We start from the raw sequence: 25,357 nt of genomic DNA on the forward strand, positions 1-25,357 counted from the left end.
AAATGGTACCTTGTTCCATTGGGAACAACATGAAAAAAGCGGGTGAAATACCATGGGGGTACACGATCTAAAAATTTATCCTATAGTGGTTGGAGCATCTTTTGTGTGGTGCAGGAGAAAGAATAATGTATATAATGGTGCCACCCAATCTAACTATTCGAGGTGGAAGAGAAATATCTAGAAAAGGAAGTGGCTTCACCACCCTTTAGGGTGCTAAAAATATTGATTTCATACCATCCCTGCAAATGTGGGAGTATAGCTAGGTTGTGAATATAGACCCTGTAGAGAGACGCTAAGAATGCTTATTAGGTTCCTGATGATCATCCCATTTTTGAGCTTTCAAAATGACGTGTTTCTAAGCTCCATGGAGATATTTAGCTTGCTGGAGAAGGATTGAAAAGGGTTGGGTATGCTAGGGGCCCACTCTGAAGCTATGCATGCATTATTGCCTACTCTCATTGTTTACGAAATTTGTACTTGACTCCCACACTCGCTAGAATAGATGCATGGTTAGAAGGTGGTAATATGATCAAGTGAGCTATAATCTCAGTACGAGTTGAGTTCCATCCCCGTTCAACTGTGGTGCATGAAAGGATGTTTCCTCCTGACCGAGCTATGTTTCCCAAATCTCCATGAATGACGTGGCTAAATAAGCTTGCTTTGTTTCGTACGACTCACTGAACTATTATTCTAAAAAATATGGTTGCTCAACATAATGATATACTCTTATTTCCAATACTATTGTATCTGATCCCACTTTGAGATAACCTGATGATTGGCTACAATCTCCCGAATGAGCTAGAATCTCTAAGTTAGATAGCTACATTGAATAGAAATTAAATGAGTGTGTCTTCCGCTCCTGCTGATGGTGCTAATTCCGCTTAGAGTATAGTTCCCGATCTTAGAGAGCGAGGGAAGATACCTACGTGTTTTCAGTGCATTAGTATCTGCTTCCTCTCAATTTGATATAGAGAAGGATTGGTCCAACCTAATGAATGAAAGTGCCAATTTTTTGTAACAATAAATTAGTTTTAGTATCTGTGATGGGAATAATCTATTTTTATTACCTAAAAACGAGTTGTTGCTAAATAAAAATAGTAAATGAGATATTTTTCTGAATATGTTCCAACAAGAGCCATTGTACCTGCCCGAGAAAGTGGTGCTAAATAAGATGATAGCCCTAAGTGGATCCACTCTAAAAGGCTCCTTCCTTCCTTTAGGTGAGATAACTTTCGTGAATTATATATGAGACTATAAAAGATGGAAATATCTCCCTCTTTTGTTAAGTCTTTCTTTTTATTCTCTCAGGTTTTATGTGAGGGGGACTTAATATCTCGGGTATGATAAAGTGTACCTCTCTTGAAATATGTGGGTTGTTGATCAAACACACTAAAAATAAGCATCAACCTTCCCTCCCTTGCCATCCCCGACTGTTAGTACCTGCACTCTGTGTCTGGCATGCTCAAAGCAGTTTTCATTGTAAGTAAGCATCATCCATCAGTTCAAAACCCTACGAGAAGGACATCTATAAGACATATAAGAAGAACACCTTCTCTATCAATTTGCCATACAGACAAGAAGGCATCGACACCTGGCATCGATAACATAAATTGGATCAAATCCTGGATTGACTAGCGACAATTGGCTATGCTTGGCTATCTAGGTAAACACCCTAAAAAGGTTTGGTTCAGTAAGACAAAAAAATCATTTAAGTGTGATGATGAGCTATGATTCCTCTGAGCTCTAAAAAGAGTGATTTTATGCAACAAAAAAAATGGAATGGGCTATTTTATATAACCGTTATCCGATCCAAGTGGTATAGCTGGAATATCCAAGCTCAAGTCGAGTAGCACAACTAAGTCTCCTAGGCTACGTAGGCCCCTTCCATTTGTTCCATAGGGTTGAGTTTTAATTGTTAGGTCTACTATTTATGGCTGCTTTAGCCAATGATAACCTCCTTCCTTATCAATGACCTCCTATAAATGAGAGTTTCTATCTTCAACACCTCCTTATTGAGGACCTCCAAGGACTAATGTATTATTGGCATCCATGCATTGACCAATGGGGAATGTAGTTTCTCTGGGGTCTTGTAAATGAGCGTCTATCTATTGTAAACCATAAATTGATATATATATATATATATATAATGTTGTCTGATAGGATCATCAGGGAGCATGATTGTTTTATGATAATGTTTATATGTATATATATATGTATGTATGTCGTTGTTTGACAGGGCCGTCAGGGATCACACTTGTAGAGGAATGGCTATTTATGCAAGTGAATGGCATGAAGAGGTTCTTGGTCTTATGAGGAATCAAGTGAGAAGAGTAGCCTTGAAAGATATATGAGGTCAATATTGTGTGGATATGAATAATTATTATGTGTTTATACTATGGTTGGTAATGTTGAAGGATACAACAACGGAGTGAAAGCAGTGTGATCCATGACATGTTGGGACAAACATGGATAGTGGAAAGACACTAGAGGTAAGGTTGCCTGGTAGAGGCAGTGTGGTCTTTGGATGTGCAGTACTATTGTCGTGTATGTGTTGTACCGGTTGTACTTGTGGTGTTGTGTACATGTGGTACTGTGTGCATGTTCCATATGCGGTGTTGTGTTCATGTTGCATATACAGTATTGTGTACATATGGTCTTATGTGCATGCTGAATATACAATGTTGTGTGCGGGTTGCATATGTGGTATTGTGTACATATGGTGTTGTGTGCCTGTTGCATATGTGGTACTATGTACATATGGTGGCATGTGCATGTTGCATATATGGTACTGTGTACATATAGTGTTGTGTGCATGTTGTATGTGCGATGCTGAGTACATATGGTGCAGTGTGCATGTTGTGTATACAGTGTTGTGTACATATGGTGCAGTGTGCATGTTGTTCATGTGGTGCTATATGCATGTGGTGTTATGTACATGTGGTACATGCGGTGTTGTGTGCGAGTGGTGTTGTGTACATGTTGTGCAGGTGGTGTTGTGTACACGTTGTGCAGGTGGTGTTGCGTACACGTCGTGCAGGTGGTGTTGTGTATATGTTGTGTACACGTCGTGCAGGTGGTGTTGTGTATACATTGTGTAAGTGGTGTTGTGTACATGTCATGCAGGTGGTGTTGTGTACACGTTATGTAGGTGGTGTTGTGTACACATCGTGCAGGTGGTGCTGTGTACATGTGGTGTTGTGTACACGTCATGCAAGTGGTGTTGTGTACACATCGTGTAGGTGATGCTATGTACATGTGTTTTTGTGTGCATGTTGTATAGGTGGTATTGTGTACATGTTGTACATGATGAGTTGTGTACATGGGGTACCATGTTATGTGCATTATGTAGTCATGGTATCGTGACATGTGTATTCGTTGTGTTGTACTCTGTGTACATATATGTATTGTGTGGTACATTGAGTGTAGGTGTATGTATTGTGTTATGGTGTACATTGGGTGTAGGTGTTGAGAAATGGAAACACAAAATTCCAGTTTAATTTGTCCTTGAATTAAACTGTGAATTAAATTCGAATTTTGTTCTCATAACGGCTTAAAATAGTTAAATTAAGTTTATTAAACTTACTTAACTTAGGAAATTCGAGTTGGAAGTCTTTTGGAAGTCATTTATATGTTCTCCCTACTTTATAGGAGTCCAGTGTGAGTTAATTATGAGTTGTAAAATAAAAGACTCAGTTTCATGAGTCAATTCAGTTAAATTAGTTATCAAACTGATTGAGAGAACTAATAGTGAGTTAACAATCAATGGTGACACTAATGAACTTCATTAGTGCTACTCTAGTTAACTAAATATTTACTCATCAAAAACTCATGCATGTCGATTCTGAGAAAGACCCAGTTGAGACTAGAGTGCAAGGATAGTGTACTCTTTGTTTTAGATTTTTCTGAGTTGCACTGATAGTGCATGCAATCAGGAATTGATCCTTAAGGGACTGTGTAGTTTTCAGAGGCATTATTTCCCTTTAAATACAGGCTATCCTTCATAGGAATTATAAATTGGAATAGAGACTTGGAGAGATTGTGGAGAGGCTAATCTTTGGCCTTGAGCTTTCTTATGAGTTGGAGATTGAATTTGTTGAGTGTTGGGATTGTTCTAGAGATAACAAGTATTGTAATTTCATCTTGATTTTCCAGATTAATACAAAACAAATAGTCGGGTTTTGAGTTGTGGATTTCCCTAGATATTTATTGTGTTGTGCCTTTGATTCTCTTTCTCTATTGATTATTGTTTGCTCGATGCTTATGGGCTTCCAATGTAAAGAGTAGAAGTAGATTCTTGTCTCTTTAGTAAACTACATTAGCTTGTGAATCTACAATATTTTCTACATGGTATCAGAGCAAGATTGTTTTTTAGGCCGAGAGTTTGCAGAGAATATCTGAGAATTTATGTGTAAAATTTTCAAAAAAAAATTGCAGATATGGATTCCTTGAGAAAAGATACCTAAATTAAAAAAAAAAAAAAATTCGTCTGAATCAGAGTTCGGATGAGGGAGATATCGCTAATTTAAAATCAGCTCTCTAGAGGAGATTTTGAAGTTTTGATTTTCTGGGTTACAGGTGAAAGTCGAATTTGCATACATACTTCAGGATCGACAGATGGTGTTCCATGGGTTGAGGCTTGAGTATGCCTTGGAAGGAAGCTCGAATTTCATATCCTGGAGGGACATGATGGAGGCTGTGCTAGAGGACAACGGATTGAAGGAATTTGTTGAACAAGTGATTCCTAAGCCAAAAGCTATTGATGCACAAAAATTGGCCGAGTGGAAGAAGTGTGTGGCGAAGGCAAGGCGGATAATTCTTGAGGGTGTTCGAGATCATATTGTCTTGAGTCTCCATGGAAAGGAAACCCTGCATGCGATGTGGAACACATTGATGAACTTGTATAAGAATAACAGTGATCAAAGGAAGTTGGCACTAAAGGATAAACTTCGTAAAATCAAGATGGAGAAAGGCGAGATGATTCCAAAGTACTTGACCAAGTTCACTCAATGTTGGGATGAACTTGGAAGTGTTGGAATCATGGTTGCCAAGGAGGATATGGTGAGCCTTGCTCTTCTTGGACTCCCAAAGAGTTGGCATAGTTATCAGGACTTTGTCAATGGTTGGGAGAAGCTGCCAGATTGGGAACGACTATGGTCGGATTTGATGCAGGATGAGATCAGGAGGAACACCAGGGATGGATCTTCATCAAAGACTAATGATGAAGAGAACTGTGCCTTAGTGATTAAGGCGAGGAAGGGGAAAGGTAAAATTTCCCATTCCAAATCAGATTCTTATCATGGAGGTAAGAAGAAGGACATGAAGAAAGTTAAATTCTTTCATTGTCACAAGATGGGTCACTTTGCTACAAATTGTCCATTGAAGAAGTCCAAGGAGAAGTCCTCAGGAGGAGAGGCTGGTGAGGCCTTGGCCTCACAATTTGAATTGGACTTTTCCCTCATTGCATGCATGGTGTCTTCAATGAACTGGAGGAGAAATATATCAAGATGCATATTGATATGGGTGATGATGGTAAGTATAGTATTACTAGTGTGGGTACTATTACTTTTCAGAGGGAGCATGCGGCTCCACTCACCTTGAAGAATGTTATGCATGTACCCAGACTGATGAAGAACTTGGTATTCATTGCCATGCTTGAGGATAGAGGCTATGATGTGATATTTTCGAAAGGAAAGGCGTTCCTTCGACACATAGCCATGGGGCAAATAAAGAAGATAGGGATTCTAGTTCAGAATCTCTATAAGATAGAGGTAGAGGATTGTGCTACTTTGAGTTCAAAAGTGGAAAAGATGTTGAGCCGAGATGTCGGCGAGTTGTGGCATAGGTGATTGGGCCACTGCATCATGGGGTTTTGAAGATATTGCAACAAATATCTACCGATCTTCCCAAAGGTATGTGTGAGCAAGTTGATACATGCAAGGGTTGTACTTTGGGAAAATACACCAAGTCTTCCTTTGGAGACAGAGGCAGTTGAGCATATTCTATTCTAGAGAGATTCCATTCAAATGTGTGTGGACCATTTTTGACATCATACATGACCAAACACAGGTATTATGTTATATTTGTTGATGATTATTCTCGTAAATGATGGATATTTTTTAATGCAGAAAAAGGATCAAACTTTCATAAAGTTTTTTGAGTTCAAAGCATTGGTAGAGAAAGAGTCTGGCAAGAAGGTTAAAGCTATACAGAGTGATAATGGTGGTGAGTATGTCTCCAATGAGTTTAATAACTTCTGTGCAACGGAAGGGATTAAATGAGAGTTGATGACACCCCATAACCCTCAACAGAATGGGGTTGCCGAGAGGAAGAACAGGAGCATAGTAGGGGCAGCAAGGGCGATGTTGCATGATCAGGGCCTACCACTACACTTGTGGGCTGAGGCATGCAACACAATGGTTTATGTTTAGAACTGTAGCCCACATCAGATACTTGAGATGAAGACACCAGAGGAGGCTTATTCCGGTAAGAGGCTAGATGTTGGTCACTTCAGGATTTTTGGGTCATCGGTTTATTTCCATGTGACCAAAGATGCACGGAAGAAGCTTGAGCCAACAATAGAGTTGGGGATCTTTGTGGGGTACATTGATACACCCCACAACTATCGGGTGTACATGTTGACCAATCGGATGATAGTGGTTCGCAGGGATATCAGGTTTGATGAGGAGAAGGCCATGCAAGTATCCCTTGAGAGGGAGCTTGAGCTACATGTGGATGAGGAGATTTTAGCTCCTAAGGTTGAGGAGCCTCAAATTGATGTGGAGTAGCCACATGCAGAGGTTCAAAGAGTGGAGACATCCACTCAGGCAGAGTCTTCCAGAGAGGGAAGAAAGCGCACTAGAGAGGCTGACAAATTGTTGGGTGATGCACGGGACAATGTGGGAGCACCCTCTTCTCAGCGCAGACAGAGGAGGTCACCAGAGAGGTACATTGGATACGTGGAACTTATGGGTGTATGTGTTGTGACAGAGCCATCTTCCTTTCAAGAAGTAGTGCAACAGTCGGTTTGGGTTGATGCGATGGTGGAAGAGTATGAATCCATAGTTTGAAATAATGTTTTGGATGTGGTCCTGAGACCGGAGGACAAGTCAATTGTGAGCTCTCGTTGGATTTACAAGGTAAAGCAAGCTACAGATGGTAGTGTAGAGAAGCATAAGGCCAGATTTGTGGCCCGTGGATTTTCACAGGTAGAGGGGATTGACTATGATGAGACCTTTGCTCCTGTTGCAAGGTACTTGTCAATCAGATCTATTTTGGCACTATCAGCATAGATGGGTTGGAAGATCCATCAGATGGATGTGAAGACTGCCTTCCTCAATGACATGATTGAGGAAGAGGTGTACATAGAGCAGCTCAAAGGTTTTGAAACCTTGGACCATGAGTCACATGTGTGTTGACTCAAGAGAGCATTTTATGGGCTGAAGCAAGCACCTGTGCTTGGTACACTATGATAGATAGCTACTTCACTGGGTTGAGCTTCACGAAGAGTGAAGCGGATGCGAACCTGTATCACATAGTGGTGGAAGGTAAGTTGTTGATCATTGTACTTTATGTAGATGATATTATAATGACAAGTGATGAGAAGCTCATCAAATATTGCAAGGAGGACCTTGCAAGAGAGTTTGAGATGAAGGACATGGGGCTCATGCATTACTTTCTTGGCATGGAGTTATGACAGGGAAATGGGGAGTTGTTTGTATCTCAGGGAAAGTATGGCAACAAGATACTTAAGAGATTTCGCATGGAGAGAAGTAAACCCATGGAGACTCCTCTAGCTGGTAAAGAGAGGAAGAATGGTGCTACTTTAGGGGAAGTGGTGGAAGATATTGTTTACAGGTAGCTTGTGGGTTCACTCATGTACTTGGTGAAAACACGAGTAGATATGTGCTATGTAGTTAACGGCTTACTCAAGCGATGGTTAGGCCTACCAAGATGTATTGGAAGGTGGTAAAGCATGTATTGAGATACCTCAAAGGCACTACTAAGTTTGGGTTATGGTACAGATAGATGGAGGGAGTGAATCTTCAAGGCTTCATTGATGCAGATTAGGCAGGGAGTCCATCCGATAGGAAGAGCACATCAGGAGGGAGCTTTAGTATTGGGTCAGTGACAGTTTCTTGGTACATCAGGAAACAAATATTGATTGCACTCAGTTCAACAGAGGCAGAGTACATTGATGCAAGTCAGGCAACATGTGAGGCTATCTGGATGAGGAAGATCATGGTTGGTTTGTTTGAGTAGCAGATGGATCCGACAGTGATTTATTGTGATAATCAGAGTTGTATCAAACTCTCTGAAAATCTAGTCTTTCATGATTGGTCCAAGCATATTGATATCTGATATCATCATCTCAGAGATTGTGTATTGAGGCAAATCATGTTGTTATATTACATTCCCACGAAGAAGCAAGATGTTGACATCTTGACAAAGGCATTGCCAAGATGTAAATTCGAGTTTCACAGAGACATGATTGGGGTAGTTGATAATCCCTTGCTTGTTGAGAGGGAGTGTTGAGAAATGGAAAAAAGAAATTCCAGTTTAATTTGTCCTTGAATTAAAGTGTGAATTAAATTCAAATTCTATTATCATAGCAACTTAAAATAGTTAAATTAAGTTTATTAAACTTACTTAACTTAGGAAATCCGAGTTGGAAGTCTTTTGGAAGTCATGTATATGTTCTCCCTACTTTGTAGGAGTCCAGTGTGAGTTAATTGTGAGTTGTAAAATAGAAGACTCATTTTCATGAGTTAGTTCAATTAAATTAGTTCTCAAACTGATTGAGAGAACTAATAGTGAGTTAATAGTCAATGGTGACACTAATGAACTCCACTAGTGATACTCTAGTTAACTGAATATTTACTCATCAGAATCTCATGCATGTCGATTCTGAAAAAGACTCAGTTGAGACTATAGTTTACGGACAGTGTACTATTTGTTTTAGATTTTTTTTCTGAGTTGCACTGTTAATGCATGCAATCAAGAATTGATCCTTAAGGGATTGTGCAATTTTTATGGGCTTTATTTCCCTTTAAATACAAGCTATCCTTCATAGGAATTATACATTGGAATATAGACTTGGAGAGCTTGTGAAGAGGCTAATCTTTGGCCTTGAGCTTTCTTATGAGTTGGAGATTGAATTTGTTGAGTGTTGGGATTGTTCTAGAGAGAACAAGCATTGTAATTTCATCTTGATTTTCCGGATTAATACAAAAGAGTTTGTGGGGTTTGAGCTGTGGCTTTCCCCAGATATTTATTGTGTTATGTGCCTTTGATTCTCTTCCTCTATTGATTATTGTTTTCTCGATGGTTATGGGCTTCCACTGTAAAGAATATAAGTAGACTCTTGTCTCTTTCTTTCGCAAATTACATTAGATTGTGAATGTATAGGATTTTCTACAGTAGGTGTATGTGTTGTGTTATACATAGGGTGTAGGTGTATGTGTTATATTGCATGTCGGGTGTAGGTGCATGTATTGTCTGGTATTGTATGCCATGTGTGGTTGTATGCATATGGTGTACACTATGTGTACGTGTATGTGATTGAAGAGAAGAGGAGCATTGGGTGCTTGCTAGGTGTGGAAACTGATCCAGTATGTGTATGGAAAGAAAAAAAGAGAAAAGGAAAAAGAAAAGGACCGATTGAAGGATAAGTATCCGTATTTTATTTCAGTTTTTAATTATGCATGTGATCTATGATTCTGATCCATGATAGTTGAGTTTTGAGCTAAATTGATGTGATATGCTTATACATGATGATTTGGTCAAAGAACTAGTTTGACTTGTTGTGATACGAAGTAAACATAATTGTTGAGGTACCATGTTGACAAACTATTATTGAGGTATGATTTGAATTCATTTCAATTTATTTTAATATAATGGAAGTTATGTGCTTAGTATAAGAAAGCATGGAAATGCCCAGTATGGCTAGTTAGATAGACTACCAAAGAATTAACAACAACAACAAAAAGGAATTCGCACATGTAGTAGTGTGTTGGCAAAACATTCAGGATCAGGGCCATTATGGGAAATTGGCACCCAATAGTGTCCATTGATTGCCATGAGCATGCTATGACCAATATGATGGTTTTTAGGTAGGGATATGCCTTGGTTTTTGGACCTTCTAATGCGAGGAAACCTTTCCAAAGGATTGATAGCTGAGGAAAGGTGATGTCAGGGAACTTGGAAGGTGAGTGATTACACATAAGGGGGTTATCGGATTGCTCGAGGGACTGTGTAGCAGAGAAGGGAAGGTCGGGGGATGGATTCATTTTGGTCATTAACATTGCCAGATGGAATCAGAAGCTGGGAGTGTGCCTTGGAACAATGATCCAGTAACTGTTTACTGAGGGAACAAGTAGTGCAAGGATCGTAGTGCTAGACATTGGATGCATATTTTACTTTGGCAGCGGATTCTTGAATTCTTGGGAATGATTTGCATCCTGGTACTACTTTTGAGGGTGGAGGTGTGAGCATATGGATTCCCTTGTTACTGATACATGCATTGTATCCTTTTATTTGTTGGTTGAGAAAATGTGCATATGTATATATGTGTATATTATTGTAAATATCGTATCGAGCTATTTCTAAAGCTCCATAGACAGTATGATTATTTGCTGGTTGATGAAATTGTGTATAAGTATATGTGGTTGTTATTTTAAATATCATAATGAATTGTGTTATAAAGATACAATAAGTGGTATGGTTTTCATGTTTTCAACAGGTTTTTCGTTGTAAATATTGCATCGAGCTAAGTTATAAAGATCCATGGGTAGTATGTTCTAGTTTTCAGCAGTCTTGCTGGTCATATGTGCCATTGAACATCGAGGATGGTGTTCCCTTAAGGGGGAGGGGTCTACAACAACCTTAGGTTAAAATATAATGTAACAAAGTTAATAAAGGTAACATAAGACCAAGGTCATGGGACACATATTCAAAGCTGAATGTTGGGAAAAACATCCTATTGGGGTGTTCATCTTGGTTTATTATGGCTAAGGAAATTGGCAAAATCATTGGAAAAGGAAAGAGGCATTATTTGGCATTTATTTATGAAAATAAAGGAAATTAGGAGAAAAGGAAGGTGAAAGGTCACAAAATTGCATGAGAGGGAAATTGAAGGAAAAAAGAAGAAATTAGACGCCTCAATGATAAAAAGGCTTAAGAGGATTAGTTCATGGTTTGTTTGTTTGTTTGTTTGTTGTTTTTTTTTCTCAGTGCATGAAACCTTTTGTCAATTTTAGCTTGGAGCTCTCTTCTATTCTCTCTCTCTCTCATACTCTTGAACACTTAGAGCATTCTTGGAGAACTCTATCATTGAGGAAAGAAAGAAAAGGAAAGTAAGGAAAACAAGGAAAACTTAAATCAAGCAACTTCAACAGGAATACTTGCAGGTAACAGGTTGCATTTGTGATTTCCTAGCTATTTTATGGATGCATGGTACACACATGTATGTATTTGGTTCTCTTGTTGTCATTGGCATGGGTTTTGTCAGGTGTGACAATGGTTTCAACCTTGTGTTTCCATTTTCAGATAACCATGGTGTGATGGGGTTTGTTCATTCGGTTGAGCTTTGGATTGCTAGATGGTTTTGGAACCTGGTGAGGTGGTCTCAGGAAAATTTCCAAGGGCATAGGAATCTCTTGGCCGATTTTGGTAGGATTGTGGTAATGCATGAGGGCGAAGATGGGAAAATTCCTCAAGGTATTAGTGAATAATTCCGAAGGCATCCAAGTTTTTTTCAGGCCTAGGAATCCCTTAATCGATTTTGGTAGGATTGCGATAAAGCCTGGTAGTGTATGTTTTTTTTTGGGCCTAGGAATCCCTTGACTGGTTTTGGTGAGATTGCAGTAAAGCATGAGGGTGGAGGTGGTTTGATCTTTGGGAAGCCCTGATAGATTTGATTGCAAGTCCCACATTCATTCTTGGAATATGGCACGAGGGTGATTGGTTGAAAGAAAGATTTGGTTCGACCCAATCTATGGTCGAGTGGTATGTTGAAGTTCCTGACTTGGTTGGCTTTTGCATATGTTAATAAGAGATATTTTTCTTGTATTTCATTAGTAATTGTACCTGTTATTATGTGCCTTTAAGGGTTGTTCTATCATTATTATTATTTTGGTTATATGCTAGTTATAAGCATGGTTTTATCACATATTCTAGATATGGATCTTATCATGTTTTGATTGGTAAATGATTGGTTAATGAATGCACAACCTAGTAGATGTTATTGCAACTATTATGAGAGGGCATTCAATTTTTTTGATAATTCTCAGATAAGTATTAGACCCTTATACTTAGATGTGCATTTATAACCTGTATATTACACGTTCACAATGTGTTTGTCGAAATGTATGTCATGGTTAGGCTTGCTTAGGTCAAGTCCTTGATCAAGTTTTCTGTTAGAGGCTTTTTCCTTGTGTTATTTATTTTCTTGGAAAGTTTCATCAAGTTATGGGCAGTGATTTGGAGTCTAGCCCTTAAAAGGTGGCACAGATTCTGCGGTCACAGCTACAAAACTGGGAAAATGAGATTGTAGTCGCTATCTTGCAGGCTTATGCATGTGATTGGAGGCCTACAATCGAATTTAAGTAGCGTTATGTCTGCGACTGGGAGTCCAGGTTAGTGAAAAAGCAATTTGACTCAGGGTTTGCGCATCTAGAGGAGTGGTTTAGCTCTTGGGGGTCCTATAGCTCCTGGGGAAGGTTAATAAAGTTTCAGTTTGTCAATTCCACTTCCTTAACTATACTTAGGAGCTTGAGTCCTATCATAGTAGCTATTCCTCTCATGTTTACCTTGGCAGGTCGATGAAACTAGGTAGATATGGGAGGGGATCTTACAACTATAATTTATTTAATCCTGAAGTCATGGTCACTAAATACTTTAATATGTATCAAATTAATATATGGAAATATGGGATAAAAGACATTAACTTTTTCCTTGGGTCTCTTTTCCAATTTAGTACAACATAACAAAATTATTTTAATATTTTGTACTGCAATATCAGTTTAATAGACCAAAAAAAACCTTATTTTAAAAGAAAACAAAAGCATAATTATATTAATTTTGAAAAAATGACCATAAAACTAAATTATTAGGACTAATCAACACAAGAATAGAAAAATAGAACATGTTTTATAAAATTAATTCAAATATAAAAAAATATATATATATATTTCTTTTGATCATAATTGAAAATTATTTAAAAATCATGAATAAGTGATATGGATTATATAGTTCTTCTACATGTATAATATTAGATTTATTTTTTTGGTTTTATTTTCATAAAATTATGATTATTGTGTATTTTTGAAACACCCAAATATATATTTCAGAAATGTGCATTTATAGTGCAAACATCAAAAGGCACAAATATGTGATTCTAGTAAATTGTTATTAATGTTTTGTAGGTTTTAACCCCGTACAGAAATTACCTGCATACGAATTCTAAAACATAGAAAATAAACAATGCAAGAGCATAACACATAAAACACATATACACAGATATTTCCTTTGGATCCCAAAACTGGGACTACCAGCTTGATTTTTCATTATGTTCCTTTGAATGTTATAATACATATTTATACATGCCGAAGCATCCAATACCATGGACCGAAAAACCATCGCGTCCAACAGCATGGACCGAAAACCATCGCATCCAAAAACATGTGCGAATTCCATGCAAAAAACCATAGGTGGGTCCGCCCATCCTAGCATAGTGTCCAAAACCAAAATTTTCCACGGCGCTGCCCCGAACCCCATAAAGTGGGGTTACGAGTACGCCTCAAACCCCCTATCATCCCCCCTCGCTACACAATCAACGCAACGAAGGGGGGGCTCTGCCCCCCCTCTAACCCCCCGGTTAACTACCTGGGCTAGTCATGGAAAGAATATAACACAACCCAACATTCTCCCACTTGTTGTTTTCTTTCCACAGGGGGCCACAAGAGTGCTTAGTCATTTTTCCAGCTTTGAAATGCCCATTGTCTCTCTACACTGAGAGAACTTCTCAGAGCTCACAAATTTTGTCAATGCATCTGCAATATTCTTCAAAGTGTCCACCTTTACCAACAACACCTTTTTTTCTTCTATCATATCCCTCACAAAGTGATACTGAATATCAATGTGCTTTGTCTTTCAATGATATGCGGGTTTCTTTACCAAGAAAATTGCACTTTGGCTGTCACAGTCTATCCTTATAGCTCCCTGTACTAACCCCATACTTGAACACAATCTCTGCAACTAAACTGCTTCCTTGCTTGCATGAGTGGATGCCATGTATTCTGCCTCTATAGTTGATAGTGCCACTACAGATTGTTTCTTACTCATCTAACTGACTGCACCTCCAAATAGGTTAAACACATACCCACTTGTAGATCTTATCTGATCCAAATCTCCAGCCCAGTCTGCATCAACAAAGCCATGAATATCCAAAACTCTGTCTAATCTTGGTCTTCCTTACTAGCACAAACCATAATCACTAGTGCCATGCAAATACCTGAAAACCCCCTTAACTGATGTCCAATGCTCCTTCCTTGGTTTTGACATAAACCTACTCAATACTCCCACTGCATGTGCAATGTCTGGTCTAGTACACACCATTGCATACATCAGGCTATCGACTGCACTTGCATATGGAACACGGGACATGTCCTCTTCCTCCTCCTGTGTCCCACTGTTTAGCAAATAACCTCACACCTACAAGAATAGGAACCTTCACTGGTTTACTATCCTGCATATTAAACCTTTGCAGTATTGTCTCGACATACTTCCTCTAGTTCAACCAGAGCTTCCTCTTTGCCCGATCTATTTTAATTTCCATACCCAAAATATAGTTTGTAGCACCAATATATTTCATGTCGAATTTGGAGGACAATTGGGTCTTCAAATCCTGGATAATTTCTTTGTCATTTCCAACCAGCAACATATCATCCACATACAAAACCAGATAAACAACACAGTCACCAATTAATTTAAAATACACATAATGATCTGCTTTGCTTCTGGTGAAGCCAAGTCCCTGTATAAATGTATCAAATTTCTGATACCACATCCTTGGTGACTGTTTTAACCGAAGCAGAGACTTCTTTAACTTGCATACCAGTTCTTTCTTACCCTTCCCCACAAAGCCTTCAGGTTGCTTCATGTAGATCTCCTCTTCCAAATCCCCATGAATAATTGTTGTCTTCACATCCATCTATTCTACCTCAAAATCAAAAGCAGCAACAACATATAAAAGTAATCTAATAGAAGTTACCTTGGCAACAGGAGAAAAAATATCACCAAAATCAATTCCTGACACCTGGGAATAATCTTTTGCTACCAACCGATCTTTGTATTTCTCCACCTTTCCTTCTGCATTTGTCTTCTTCTTGAACACCCATTTGCTGCCAATGGGTTTCCTTCCAGCTGGAAACTCCACCAGATCCCAAGCCTCATTTTTGTGCAAAGATGCCAATTCATCAACCATGGCCTCTTTCCAGAGTTTTCCATCCTCTAAATCTACTGCTTCCTTCACAGTTCTGGGATCATCGTCAGTAATAGATAAAACAAAATTTGAACAGAAAGCAGATAGACTATACCTTTTTGGCTGCCTTCTTTCTCGAACTGATCTTCTCACACCTGGAGTTTGTGGCTGTTCATCTTCAGATTCCTCCTCTGCTGTAGAGTCTGATTCTTCCTCCTTAAGCTCAAACTCTATCTTCTTAGGTTCCTTTGGCTGGACTTCATGTTTGATAACATCTTTTACCTCTCTGAACACCACATCTCGGCTGTACACAACCTTCCGTGTGACTGGGTTCCAAAGCTTATAACCCTTTAAACCATCCTTATACCCAATAAAGATGCACTTTTCAGATTTACTATCCAACTTGGTTCGTTTCTCCTTTGGAACATGTACATATGCATCACATCCAAATACCCTCAAATGTGAAAGAGAGGGTTTCTTACCAGTCCATACCTCTTGTGGAGTCTTATCCTGCAACGCTGATGAAGGTGACCTGTTGACTAGGTAACATGCAGTATCCACCGCCTCTGCCCAGAATTCCTGTCCTGACCCAACACCACTGTGCATGCTTCTTGCCCTTTCCATCAACGTCTTATTCATTCTTTCTGCAACTCCATTTTGCTGAGGTGTATATGGAGTAGTCTCCTGTTGTGCTATACCACACTTCTTACAAAATTCTTCAAATTCCTTGCTGCAAAACTCTCCACCGTTATCTGTCCTCAGCACCTTTATCTTCTTCTCTGTCTGGTTTTCCACCAGAGCCTTAAATTATTTAAACTTGTCAAAGACTTCATATTTCTTCTTAAGGAAATATATCCATGTATTCCTTGAGAAGTCATCTATAAATGATACATAGTACACATACTTACCCAGTGATGGAACCTTCACAGGTCCAAAAACATCATTGTGTACAAGCTCTAATATCTATTTCGCCCTCTTACCACCAGAGGGGAAGCTCACACGATTCTGCTTCTCATATACACAATTTTCATAGAAATCAAAATCCAGAGAGCTATTACTCATACCTTCTACCATACCTTTACCATGAAGTATTTGAAGGCCCTTCTCTCCAATATGTCCAAGCCTTTGATGCCACAGCATGGTCTTCTCTCCAGAGACCACTAGATTTTCAGCTCCACTTTCAGGGACCACAGAACTGTTGCACCCATCAACAACAGTGGTACCTTGTAGCTTGTACAGAGTTCCAATCTGAACTCCCTGCATCAATACCAATGCTCCCCGAACCATCTTGCAGGTATCTTTCTTGAACACTGTCTTTACACCTGCATCATCTAGCTTGTTTACATAAATTAGATTTCTAGCCAATGCAGGAATATGTAGAACACTTGGAAGTGTTCTAACCCTTCCACCTTGCAACTTCAACTTTACTTTTCTGCGACCAACGATTCTAGTCTTCCTATCATCCCCCAAGAATACATCACCACCATCATATTTCTCATACTCGCAGAACCACTCTCTATGGGGAGTGAAGTGAAAGGATGCACCTGAGTTAATCAACCATGCCTCATGATCTACATGTGTACATGAAGAAGCCAAGTACACATCCCCACCTTCAATTGTGGTGGTTTTCGCCTCTACAGAAGGAGCATCATTAGATCCCTTTCCTTTATCAAGAGCTTTAGATTTACAGTCCCTTTTGAAGTGCCCTTCCTTTCTGCATTTCCAGCACACCACCTTTACAGGTTTTCCTGGAGATTTAGATCGCCCTCTAGATTTAGATCTCCCACTCGTTGACTTATTTTTGTTTCTGTTCTGGGACCGTCCTCATATAGACAAGGCATCACCATTCTAGCTCTCCATATTTTTTTGTCTCATCTCCTCCGTCAGCAAGGCTGAGACTATTTCATCAAATTGCAAGGCAGTTGCATTGCTACCTATTGCAATAACCAGACTATCCCACGAATCTGGTAGAGACAACAACAAACTAATGCACTTATCTTCATTTGAAATTTTAATATCAACAGGTGCTAACTGACTTACCACAGTATTAAATGAGTTCAGATGCTCTGTCACTGATTCTCCATCTTTCATCCTCAGGTTATATAGCTTTTTCTGCAAGAACAATTTATTCACCAGAGACTTAGATTGGTACAAAGTCCCTAACTTGTCCCACAAAGCCTTTGTCGTATCTTCCCTTGATACAATCAACAACACTGAATTTGAGACACACAATCGTATTGTGCTTTTTTCCTTCCGATCCAACTTCTTCCATTCTTCATCGAACACTCCCATTGGTTTAGTACCTGGATCTACCACGATCCGCTGATCTTTATCCACCAACAGATCCTCCATCTTGAGTTTCCACAACTCAAAACTCTAACCCTTAAATTTCTCGATCTCTATATTTCCACTACTCGCCATCTTCTTTCACCACCAGAATCGATCTCGCAGATATCCCACTTAACAGGGTTTACCACAGGCCCGAGTGAAACTCCTTAGCAACAAAGGCGTCCCCTTGAAGCCAAAACTACTCTGATATCAAATGTAGGTTTTAACCCTGTACATAAATTACTTTCATATGAATTCTAAAACATAGAAAATAAACAATGCGAGAGCATAACACATAAAACACATATACACAGAGATTTTCCCCTGGATCCCAAAACCATGACTACCAGCTTGATTTTTCATTATGTTCCTTTCAATGTTATAATACATATTTATACATGCCGAAGCGTCCAATACCATGGACCAAAAAACCATCACGTCTAATACCATGGACCGAAAACCATCGCATCCAAAAACATGTGCGAATTTCATGCACAAAACCATAGGTGGGTCCGCCCATCCTAACATAGTGTCCAAAACCAAAATTTTCTGGGGCGCTGCCTCGGACCCCATAAAGTGGGGTTATGGGTATGCCAAACCCCCTGTGACCCCTCCCTCGAGACACAATCGGTGCAACGAAGGGGGGGCTCTGCCCCCCCTCTAACCCCCCGGTTAACTACTTGGGCTAGTTGTGGAAAGAATATAACACAAACCAACAATTTTTAACCAAACCACTCATAAGGAATTCTATTTCTTGTGATCGAGGGAGAAGGAATTTATGTTTACAACTATTTAGGTCCTTTTGGTGTGTATACATTCATCATGGAAATTCCATTGGTAAAATAATCGAATTTTAATTGGGGAATAGTAAAGGGATTCAACCAGAACTAAAAGATCCAATTAGATTACTATAATGATAAGGAAAAAGCAATAAATCCAAATCAGTCATTGGCTTTACTTTGATAGATTCGATGTTACATCATGTAGATCTACATAAATCACCATAGGAAATATGGAATAATCTCTGAATAATTTTTATTTTATTTTTTATTGAAGCTACAATGATTTAGTTTTACATAAACAATACAAGATATATTCTAATAAAACTAATGTAGGTCACTCATGTGATAGATTAAGAGGATGTATAAACCATTATACTAAATAGTTTGCTATTTGATTACAATAATGTTATTTTTATTCTAGATTGAGAGGATGCAGAAACCAATATACTAATAATTCTAATATTTAATTTTTTTTGGAACTTTCGATGAGAGGAAACCTTACCAAGGAATGGATCACCCGAAAAAGCAGATGTCAAGGAACTCAGAAGGTGAGTGACTGCACGGAAGGGGGTTACCAGATTGCCTGAGTGACCATGTAGCAGAGAAGGGAAGGTCAAGGATGGATTTGTTTTGGTCATTAGCATTTCTAGATGGAATCAGATGCAGATTGGGAGTGTGCCCTAGAACAATAAGCCGATAACTATTCACTGAGAGAAGAAGTAGTGCAAGGATCACAATGCTGAATATTGGATACATGTTTGACTTTGGTAGTGGATTTTGGAATTCTTGGGAAGGAGGTGAATCTTGGTATTACTTTGAGGGTGGAGGTGTGAGCCTATGGATTCCCTTGTTGCAGATGCGGGAAGCATATCCTTTTATTTGCTGGTTTAGAAAATGTGCATATGTGTATATGCGTATATTAATGTAAATACTATATTGAGCTAGATTTATAAGCTCCATAAATAGTATGGCTATTTGCTAGTTGAAGAAAATGTGTATATGTGTTTGTTATTGTAAATATTGTAATGAGTTGTGTTATAAAGCTCTAGCAACTGGTATGTTTGTCATGTTGGTCATGTTTTCAGCAGTGGTCATTGTAAATACTACAACTAGGTGGGATATAAAACTCCATGGGAAGTATGTTTTGTTTTCAACAGTTTATTGGTCATAGGTGTCGTAGAACACTGAGGACGGTGTTCCCCTAATGGGGAGGGGTCTGTAACAACCCCAAGTTAAAATTTCATGTAATAAAGTTAATAAAGGAAAAATAAGACCAAGGTCATGGGACACATATTCCAAGTTGAATGTTGGGTCAGAACATCCTAGTGGGTTCATTTGGTTTATTATGGCTAAGGAAATTGGCAAAGGAAATGACAAAGGCATTGAAAAGGCAAAGAGGAATTAATTGGCATTTTATTTATGAAAAATGGAAAATAGGAGAAAAGGAAGATGAAAGGTCACAGGTTTGCATGAGAGGGAAATTGAAGGAAAAATAGAGGAAAATTAAGAAATTAGGGGCCTCAATAGTAAAAAGGTTCTTGAGGATTAGTTCGAAGCTTTTTGATCAGACTTTTGACAGTTCAATTTTGGAGCTCTCTCTATTCTCTCACACTTAGAGAATCTTGGAGCACTCTAGCATTGGAGAAATGAAGGAAAATGAAGGAAAATAAAGTAAAGGAAAGCAAAGATCAAACAAGGAAGAGTTGGATCAAGTGGCTATAGCGGGATTACTTGTAGGTATCGAGTTGCATGTGTGATTTCCTTGCTAGTTTTGACATGCATCGTACATGCATGTGTCTATTTGGTTCTCTTGTTGTCATTAGCATGGAATTTCCCAAGTGTGACAATGATTTCATATTTTCCTTGCCATTTATGGATAGCCATGGTGTGATGGGGTTCTTTCATTTGGTTGAGCTGGATTGCCAGATGGTCTTGGAACCGGGTGAGGTGGTCTCAGGAAAATTCCCAAAGGCCTAGGAATCCCTTGATCGGTAATGGTGAGATACATAGTAAAGCCTAAGGGCGGAGACAGGAAAATTACTCAAGGTATTGGTGAAGAAATACGAAGGCATCCATGCTTATTTAGGGCCTAGTGATGCCTTGACCCGTTTTGGTGGGATTACGATAAATCCTGGTAGTGCATGCTTATTGTTTGGCCTAGGAATCCCTTGGCCTATAATGGCGGGATACACAGTAAATCCTAGTCGTATAGGTGAGGGTTTTGGGCCTAGAAATCCCTTGACTGGTAATTCCAGGATATGCAGTAAAGCCTTAGGAATCCCTAGTTGTTTTTTTGCGATTCCTACATTCATGCTTGGAATATGGCACGAGTGTGATTGGATGGAAGAAAGATTTGGTTCAACCCAATCTATGGTTGGGTGGTACGTGTAAGTCCCTGACTTGGTTGGCTTTTGAAAATGTTAATAAGAGCTCTTTTCCTCTTGTATTTATGAGTATTTATACTTGTTATTATGTGGCTTTAATGGTTGTTCTATCATTCTTATTTTTCTAGTTATATGTTGGCTATAACCATGGTTCTATGATAGACTTTAACTATGGCTCTCAATATATTTTGATTAGTAAATGAATGGTTAATGAATGCATGACCTAGTAAATGTTATTGCAATTATTTTAAGAGGGCATCAAACCTTATTGATGATTTTAAAATAAGTATGAGACCCCTATGTTCAATTATACCTTTATGACTTGTAGAATTACATGCTCACTATGTGTTTGATGGAATGTATGTCTTGGTTAGGCCTGGTTAGGTCAAGTCCTTGATCAAGTTTTTTGTTAAAGGCTTTGTTCCTATGTCATTTATTGTTTAGTAAAGTTTCATTAAGTTTTGGGCAATGGTTGGGAGTTAGGCCCTGGAAAAGTGGCTCAAATCTTGGGGTTGCATGCACAAGACTAAGTAAGTTAGATTACAGTCACTGGGAGGAAGGGTCATCCATGCGACTAGAGGGTTATAGTTGAATTTAGGTAGTGTTATGCCTACACCTGGGAGTCTAGATCATTGAAAAAGAAAGTTAACTTAGGGATTGGGAATATGGGGTGGTTTAGTTCTTGGGGGTCTATAGCTCCTAAGGAAGGTAAGTAAAGTTTTGGTTCATCGATTCCACTTCCTTAACTGTACATAGGAGGTTGATTCATTTCATAGTAGCTCTTCCTCTCATGTTGGGCATGGAGGTATGTTAGTTACTAGTTGTTATATGAATTATGGTTATATGCATGCCTGTCATTTTATCGTTCTTGTGATTACATGCATAACATATGCTAGTTGATCAGTGCGGTCATATGCACATGCATAAGATAGTCATGAATGGTAGTAACTTGTTGTTGTATGCATTGCGGTCATATGAATAAATATTATGGTCATTGCAGCTAATATTTTGATGACTATTATGTATCATGCTAGTTTGGATTGACCTGTGCAGATGGTTATGGTTATGGTATTTGGGTATGAGTCAATATACTTGTGATATTGTGTCATACTAATCTGGACTGACTGTGCAAATGTGATAGCCTCCCCTGAGATACATTGAGGTATGAGTTTGATTATGTCGTCTATGTGGTTTATCTAAAATGGTATGTTTATAGGTTGTTTGAATACTTGATTAATTACGTGATATCAGTATGTGTCTATAAGATTTCATGAAGGAATGATCTTGTTTTAAGACAGTTGTACTAACACAATATGCGCTGAGACAACTAATATGCACTTGAGTGAAAAGTGGGTGCTAGTTGTAGTATTATGACTTGTGACTCTGAGTTGATTATGACATGGTGGTTAGTTTTGGTAAAGATTGATTTCAAATTAATAGACATGATGTCTTGATCTTTGGAATGTGTGACCGACATGTGTGAGTAGTTCTAGGGAAACATGCTTGGTATTAACGTGACAAGGTAACAATTAATTTGTTTATATAACTAACAGTTGGTTGATGTGACAATAAATAATAAGACTCAATTGCAACAAGGTAAAGAGGTAAAATAAAGGAATTGGGTGATAATTCCATTGGCTATGTTTGGAAACCACAATTCCAAATGAATGAGTGCTTTGCATAAATACAGTAAGTCTTCTTAACCTTGATTTTGTCTGACATTATGTGGATATGTGCTAGATTCAGGAACATGTATTTATGAGGTATAACAATTGGTTTCTATTTATATATGGATTTGTCAAGGGAATTGGAGCCCCTTGAGAGATGACAAGGATGTTTTCAGCTACAAGGCAATGTGCTTGCCACAACAAGGTAAGATAACTGGTATAGTGTTATATTTATTATGTGTTTATAACAGTATGATGTAGGGATTGCATGGCAAGAAAGATTGCCATGAAATCTTGAAGAAGATTCAAGTTGAGCTTTCCTTTGGAAGCACTGGGAAGCCATGGGGTTGAGTCATGGTATCTATTGCTAGTTTTTTCCTTTCAGTCTTTTGTGTTTTGTTTGCGCTTGATTTGCAGTTATATTTATGTCTAGTGTATGACCGTACCACTTGGTTTGTCATGTCACATTGTTATTAGTTTTCATGCTTTTCTTCTTGTTTGTTTCTTGTTATTGTCTTTTATGTTTTGAGAGTCTTGGGAATTGGTTGATGGAGCTCAGGGAGAGATGAATGGAACCCAATAGGTAATGTAAGACCTAGATGGTGCTTGGTGCATGTAAAGGGCAGCTGAAGGCAAGAATATGACAACCTGTTGGATTGGTTGGGTCCATTGGGGTAAATGGACGGTGGTAGGACAATCATGAGAAAGGTAATAAGAGAGGTTGATCCAAGTGGATATTGATGTCCACCCTACTATTCCACTTGGACCCCCACCATTGTTTCTTTCGGTTTTTCAGTTTCCTTAATTGTAGCACAATTTACTATTTTTGATAGTTTTTAGGGTCCTGAACTTCCAGAGCCGTTTTGAGGCCCTAAACAACGTTTGTTTTGGAAAATCACAGGTGGCATATATAAGTGCTTAACTTGATATTCACTGCTAGTGGTTGTAGTCTTCAGATAGATATTTCTAATGAGGTATTGTGTGCATCAAACTGAGAACGTATGCCAAAATTACGACCCTAGTAAGTTGATGTACCAATTTACCCCAACGGGGCCCATAATTTGGTGTTTCATCTCCTAGGGTTAGGTTTTTGGATGTTTGTGGTTTTCCATTGTTTCTCAATAATAATAGGCCCTCAAGCCTCATTGTAACATAGTTCAGAGGCATTTAGCCACCACATCTCTTCTCAGAGATAAGCTACCATCACCCGAGCTAGTCTTATTTCCATTCTGTTTGTAAGCATATTTCAGTATATGATATTAATGAAATGAAGTGTTATTTTTTCTGCATCTCTATATTTATGGTTATATCTGTAATTTGTTGCATTCTTGCTTAAATTCAGATCAGAGGTAAAATCAATGGATTTGAGGTTTCATATGCCTTAGCTATGTTGGGAACTATTGTTCTCAATGTTGTGCACGGATAAAGGAAGTTATCTTAACCTTGATCTTATGATATAGGGTTGTCAGAGATCATGATTGTTTTATGCTAATGTTTACATGTATATATATGTATGTATGATGTTGTCTGATAGGGTCATCAGGGATCATGATTGTTTTATGTTAATGCTTATATGTATATATGTATGTTGTTGTCTGACAAGGTCATCAGGGATCATGCTTGTGGAGGAATAATTGTTTATGCAGGTGAATCATATGAAGAGGTTCTTGGTCTTATGAGGAATTAAGTGGGAAGAGTAGCACTAACAGATCTATGCGGTCAATATCATGTGGATATGAATAATTATTATGTGTTTATACTATGTCTATGTTTATACTATGGCAGATAATGCTGAATAATACAACATCGGAGTGAAAGCAATGTGGCCAGCGACATGTTGGGACAAGTATGGATGGTGGAAAGGCACTAGAGGCAAGGTTGCTTGCTAGAGGCAGTGTGGTCTCTGGATGTGTAGTACTACGATTGTGTATGTCTTGTACATCCTATACCTATGGTGTTGTGTACATGTGGTATTGTGTGCATTTCCTACATGTGGTGTTGTGTACATGTTGCATATGCAATATTGTGTACATATGGTGTTATGTGCATGTTGCATATATAGTGTTGTGTGCATGTTGCATATTCGGTATTGTGTAAACATGAAATTGTGTTAGGGTTCAACCCTAACCCCTTTATTTATGTAATAAGCCCAATTGGCCGAGTTAGAGTCATAGTTAGTTAGAGAGTCAATAAAGCCCTCATTAATAATTGTAAGTGGTTGATCCGAATTAGAGAAAAGGGACCACAGTTAGTTGTAAATGGGCCATAGTTAATAAATTAATAAATAAAGTGGTTAACCTATGTTATGCAAGGGACCACTAGTAGTTAAGGTTTTGGATGTCATTTAGCTATAAATAATATTAGTTGGTAAGGTAAATATCATCAAGTCTTATCATAATGGAGCTCTGCTCTGTTGGAGGTTTCCCCCTCGAAGAGGCAAGTGGACATTGAATATGTTTCTGAATAATAAAATACTTTGCAATTTTTCTCATTTCATGTGATAATTATGTGTTTTGGGCTATATTTCTTCATATTTATGGTATTCTAGATTTATCGTAGGTTAAGAGCATAATAAGGGGTATTAGAGCACTTTCTAGGGCTAGTTGTACCTCCATTTTTTAATAGATTTTTTTAGGCTAGAGGAGTGTTTTGACATCTTTAAACCACGAGATCTGTCGTTGAGCACATAAACTGATGGATTTGTGGAGGCAGGCACAC

This window comes from Pinus tabuliformis, chromosome 6, assembly GCF_031772625.1.
Source record: "Pinus tabuliformis cultivar Carrire ecotype Pingquan chromosome 6, CPIR1, whole genome shotgun sequence".
NCBI lineage: Eukaryota > Viridiplantae > Streptophyta > Pinopsida > Pinales > Pinaceae > Pinus > Pinus tabuliformis.